This window comes from Suncus etruscus, chromosome 18 (assembly GCF_024139225.1).
Source record: "Suncus etruscus isolate mSunEtr1 chromosome 18, mSunEtr1.pri.cur, whole genome shotgun sequence".
Taxonomy (NCBI): Eukaryota; Metazoa; Chordata; class Mammalia; order Eulipotyphla; family Soricidae; genus Suncus; species Suncus etruscus.
In genome coordinates, this window is record NC_064865.1 from 2933569 (window position 1) to 2939743 (window position 6175).

Below are 6175 nucleotides of genomic sequence, written 5' to 3' on the forward strand. Positions count from 1 at the left end.
GCACTGTGCTCCGGGATTACACCTGGTGTGTTTGGGATTTAATTTGGGGATTTAACTCAGGTTGGTGGCAAGCAAGACGAGCACCTTATCCTCTGTACTATCGCTCTGGGCCCTTTCCTCCCCCAGCTTGATGAGAGAATGGAAAACTAGTGAGTTTATGCTGGCACTGGTGTGACCGAGGAAGGCCCAGGGCACACCAGGGCGCAGGGCTCTTCCAAGTCTTCCTGAGGCCGCTCACAGCCTGGGGCCAGAGGGCTGTCCCAGGCTTGATTGACTGGTTCGTCTTTGCCCGGGATTTAAGACTCATTCTCCCCCGCCTTCTGACTCACGTCCTGTCTATTTAACACACCCTTAGGGCCCATTTTCTTGTTAGGTAAAGAACTTTCCACCCTGCCTTCGGAGTAGGCACGCGCCAAGTGTCCCTGCTATGAACCAGATTTTTTGGAGAATTGGGGGCTCAGGACTCTAGATTTTCCCTGGGAATTCTGATCCAGCCCAGTGCCGAGCTCCTTTCGCAGTGAAACCTGTGGTTTTGAGTGAGTGTTTTGTCAGTCTCTGCCCCCCTCCTCTATTAAATTCAGAAGCCACCTATCGCAGGATAAAGTGCTTTATCTTGATTTGTGCCACACTCTGCATGCTGGAACTCGTTACCTCCAGAAAGTATCTGTGTTTTGGTAGAAGTCCTCAAGCTGTGTTGAACCTGAAGGCTAATGGATTCGCCTCTTTCTCACTTTCTTTTTGTTCACCGAAATAAAAATTTTTCATAGCACTCTTTTTCATGCATTATGTACTAATCTAATCCCTTCACCTACACAGGACTGTTTTGATTGTCCAGGACCCTTTGGTAGACAGCACCTTTGTTTCCTCCCTGGATTCGGCCTCAGCAACTCTCTCACTTCTCACTAGAATTGGCCTTTGCACATACTGTGGTTGCTGTCTGGAGCACCGGCCTCCCTCCTCCCTGTGACTTCCTGTGTGTTCCTGCAGTCTCAATTTAAACGTTACTTCCTTTGGAATGCCACACCCCTTCAGTGACCTTCTTTGTGCTTATTTCTCTTGGTATAACTGCTATATTTGCCCATTTTCTTTGATTCTCACAAGACCGAAAGTGTCCTAAGAACTGGGACTGACCGTATTCCCCATGGCATTCTGCATTTAGGGAGAGCAGGTTGCACATAAGGGGCTTTATGATGTAGTTGTACGTATCGAATGAGCTGCACAGGACCTGGCTTTGAACGAGGACTGGCCATGTGCAAGATGAGTACCTTATCGGCTGTGCAATCTTTCAGTTCCCCGGAGTAGTATCATTTTATGGCAGAAGTATTGAGCATTAGAATGGATTCAAAGCACATAGCTTGGTGTCTAGTATATAAAGGATACCTAGTTTATACTTTATTATTATTTTGGTTTTTGGGCCACAGCTGGTAGTGCTCAGGCGTTACTTAAGGCTCTACACTCAGGAGTTACTCCTGGTGGAGCTTGGGGGACCATATGAAATCCATATGAAATGCTGGATTGCCAGCTGTATGCAAGGCAAATACCTTACCCACTGTACTATTATTGTATTTCAAGACATCCTCTGTTACTCTGCCCCCTCCCCCCTTGGCTACTATGCTCAGGACTTATTCTTGGCTCTGCACTCAGGAATTACTCCTGAAGGTCTTTGGGTGGCCATAAGAGTTGTTAGGGATCAAGCCATGACTGATTGTTTGAATGATTAGTGCGCTATTTGCTATACTATCTCTTGGGTGCCCCTTCATTTAAAATATTTGTAAAATTTGTTGGGACTGAGGTGAGGACTAAAAAAATTTTTTTTTTTAAATTTGGGGCCAGAGTGGTAGCACAGCGGTAGGGCATTTGCCTTTCGTGTAGCTAACCTAGGACGGATACAGGTTCAATCCCTGTCGTCCCATATGGTCCTCCGAGCCAGGAGTGATTTCTTTTTCTTTTTTTGGGGGGGGGAGGGGTCATACCCAGCAGCGCTCAGGGATTATTCCTGGCTCTACACTCAGAAATTGCTCCTGGCAGGCTTGGAGGACCATATGGGATTCTGGGATTTGAACTACTGTCCTTCTGCATGCAAGGTAAATGCCCTACCTCCGTGCTATCTCTCCAGCTCAGTGCCAGGAGTAATTTCTGAGCACAGAGCCAGGAGTAACCCCCCCTGAGTGTCGCTGGGAGGGGGGGCGGAAACCAAACAAAAATTAATTTTAAATTTTAAATTTTATTTTACTTTTTTTTTTTTTTTTTTTGGTTTTTGGGCCGCACCCGGCGGTGCTCAGGGGTGACTCCTGGCTGTCTGCTCAGAAATAGCTCCTGGCAGGCACGGGGGACCATATGGGACACCGGGATTCGAACCAACCACCTTTGGTCCTGGATCGGCTGCTTGCAAGGCAAACGCCGCTGTGCTATCTCTCCGGGCCCCTTATTTTACTTTTTGAGGATCATGCCCAGGTGTGCAGGTGTTACTCCTGTTTCTATACTCAGAAATTGCTCCTGGTAGACTCAGGAGACCATATGGGATGCTGGAATTTGAACTCGGGTTGGCCGTGTGCATGATAAATACCCTACCTATTGTGCTATCACCATTTTTTTTTTTTTGGTCACACCCAGCGATGCTCAGGGGTTACTCTTGGCTCTATGCTCAGAAATCGCTCCTGGCAGGCTCAAGACCATATGGGATGCCAGGATTCGGAACCACCGACCTTCTGCATGAAAGGCGAACGCCTTACCTCTATGCTATCTCTCTGGTCCCCACCATTTTTTTTTTAATTAAAAAAATTATACTGGGATCAGAGAGAGAGCATGGAGGTAAGGCGTTTGCCTTTCATGCAGAAGGATGGTGGTTCGAATCCCGGCGTTCGAATCCCAGCATCCCACATGGTCCCCTGTGCCTGCCAGGGGCGATTTCTGAGCATAGAGCCAGGAGTTAACCTGAGCACTGCTGGGTGTGACCCAAAAACCAAAAAAAAAAAAAAAAAAAAAAATTTATTGTTCTTTTGGGCAACATCTGGTGATGCTCAGGGCTTATTTCTGGCTCTGTGCTTAGGAAGTACTCTGGGTAGTGCTCGGGAGAACATATGGGATGCTGGGGATCTACCCCAAGTGAATCCTACCCTCTGTACTGTCTCTCTGGCTCCACCTCTTTTTCTTTAAGGATCCCTCTAGATCAGGGGTCTGCAACCTTTCAGACATAAAGAGCCACTTGGACCCGTTTCCGAAGGAAACTGGGAGCCGCAAAACCATTGCAACATTTAAAACAAATATAACACTGCATATATTGTTTCTTACCTTAATGCTATATACGTCACCAGGTACGGCTGCCTCCATTGGCTCCGCTCCTCAGCTCCGCCTCACTGCTATAGATATAGCGGAGAGAAGCGGAGCTGAGATTAAAGCAGTATTTTTTTTTTCTGACATCGGCTCCGGAGCCGCGGCAAGCCTTCAAAAGAGCCGCAGGTTGCCGACACCTGTTCTAGATGTTTTCCTTGCACACAGTCAAGCCTGGGAATAGTCTCTTCATGGCTGAGCCAAGTGGCGATGAAACAGGGAGCTAAAAGTGGAGCAAGGGCGTCTCCCACTCTCCCTTTCTTCATTGGGTATGGGATTTGCATTTTGTGGTTGAGTATATTTCTGAGGATTTCTTGGCAGAAGAGAAAAGCTGCATTATCTGGCCAGAAGATTTGAGAGGAGATTGGATGAGCCATCTGGACTAGATTGGGGTTTCAGAGTGCTGAACTGACCATGAGTAAAGAAATGGAACCTCTTTGTCATCGTCTGTCACAATTGCATGCAGATTGGAGTCTATAAAGGGCTTGGTCCTCTTATAGACTGACGTGCTTCTGTGCACTTGCAGTCAGCAGTGGCAGGAAGCTCCAGGGAGGCACTTCTTTAGGAGATTCCAGCCGAGAACCACTTGCTCACCAGCAGTGCCAATTTTGCAGACTGTTTCAGGTTTGATCCATGGCTCCATGGCCACCTTCATGGGGAAGGAAGCCAACTGGAGATACAGCCTTACAAGACTTGTAGGGTCCTGAGGGGCAAAGTTGCCCTGACTTTCCTGTGACTTGTTAAACAAGACAGTTTTCTAGGCTAAATCTGGAGTAGGAAACACAAACCTCCTGGCCTAGTTCTCTCTGGCCTTGAACAAATCATTTATCTTGTCAAGAAGGGGGTCTCTGGATTTTGCTCACATACAAGGATCAAAGGACATTGGATGGATTTGTCATGTGGCCCGGGGCAAAAAACCAACCATGCAGAAAAATCCACAAAATTCTGTGTTGGAGAGAGAGTGATTATAGGGACTCAATAAGCGCTTGTGGGTGGTCATTACTGGTATGGTACCTGGCACTGCCTGGTCTCATGGAAGTTGCTGGGTGGATGTAACTTTGAGCCCAGATCTGAGAGTAGCCTCCAGAATTCTCAGAGGACCAGAGAGATAGCATTTGCCTTGCATGCAGCCAATCCAGCACGGACAGACGGTGGTTGGAATCCCGGCATCCCAGATGGCCCCCCAAGCCTGCCAGGAGCGATTTCTGAGCTTAGAGCCAGGAATAACCCCTGAGCGCCGCTGGGTGTGACCTCCCCCACCCATCCAAATAAACCCCCAAAACAACAGACTCTCAGAAAATACAAAACTTTCAAGCTAAAATGGTATTGGAGCTGGAGCAATTATACAGTGGGTAGGGCATTTGCTTTGCATGTGTCCAGTCAAGTTTCTATCCCTGGCATTCCTTAACTTTTCCTGAGCACCACCAAAAGTAGTTCCTGACTGCAGAGCCAGGAGTAACCCCTAAGTGTCATGGAATGGCCCAAAGATTCAAACAAACAAAAGTACACACATATCCCTCGCTTTTCTCCATTTAAAAAAATTATTAAACACCATGGTTACAAAGTTCGTAATACATTTTTTTTCACAATTGCAGAGTTGTTAATGATTATTGAATTTCAGTATTTCTCTAATTTGTCTACTTCTGTATAGGTCTCGCCCTAGAAATAGGAAACTATGTTGAACCTCTTATGTTTCCTTCTGATTCCTCCCTCCCTCTGGAGGTCTCCTATGCAATTCTCGGGCCCCACTAGTGATTGAGGGCCTGTGGTTCAAGGTAGGGCCTCAGGATGTGCTGGATATCATCCAGGGATGCTCCAAGTTTCCAGGGCTTTGCCCCCTGATGCTGTGCTTGGGGTCAGCTTCATGCAAGACAAGTGCCTTAACCTCCTTTGGCTCTGAGGCTTTGTATTCTGAAATGGAATAGTCAGGATTGGCTTTGAGTGGGACCTGGGATGAATGAGTGTGCAGTGGACATCAGCAAACATCTATTTCACATGTATCGCTCCTCTTTGCCCCTATTTCTTTGGGTGAGAAGAGAGAAAAGCGACCTGATTTCTCAGCCTCTGTTGCAGAACAGAGAGTCCCTAGTTTTGGAAAGCTGGAAATAGCCAGGTTATTTTGCTAGTCTGTCTTTTAAAAGCAAGCCAGTCTCAGCTGGCACTTTCAAGATGAATTTTTTTTCCTGGGTAAGGCATTCTGAAAGTAGCTGGGCTTTGTTTTGTTTTGGGGTCATACCTGGTGGTGCTGGGAGTGGGAGTAGAGGGAATATTTTCAGAGTTTGCTGCAACTGATGCTCAGGGACCTAGATGTAGGATTGAATTAGGCCGGCTGCTTGCAGGAACACAGGGACAGGTACACCGGTCTCTGGCTTTTTACCAGTCCTGGGAAGAGGTCAGAGGTTGCAGGATGAGTCTACTCGGACCTGGCCTTTTGAGCTCTGCCACTGTCAGGCCCTTCCGGGGAGCAGAGGCAGGAGGTGCTTGGAAAGCCCCTGGTAACTCTGACCAAGATCCCTGGTGGACTCTTTCTCGTTTCTCTACATGGTGTCTGGTTATCTCTCTGGCCTTTTCCCTGCTCCACTGCCCTCCTCTGATGAGCACCATTGACTATTGGCAAGGGTTCTCTGGGACCCTGTTGCTGAGGCCACATGAGCCTTGAGAGCTCTTAGGCGGGTGTGTGTGTATGTCACTTCTCTTAGGGTGTTTTGGAAACTTCCAGAATAGCTTTTTCTGTTCCTGGGTCACCTGATGGGGATTGCCAGCCTTGGGTGTCATCGTAGCTGGGAGCATGGTGATAGCACAGCCTCTGTTCTGTCCCCGTGGCTGTTCCTGGACTGAGCTCCCT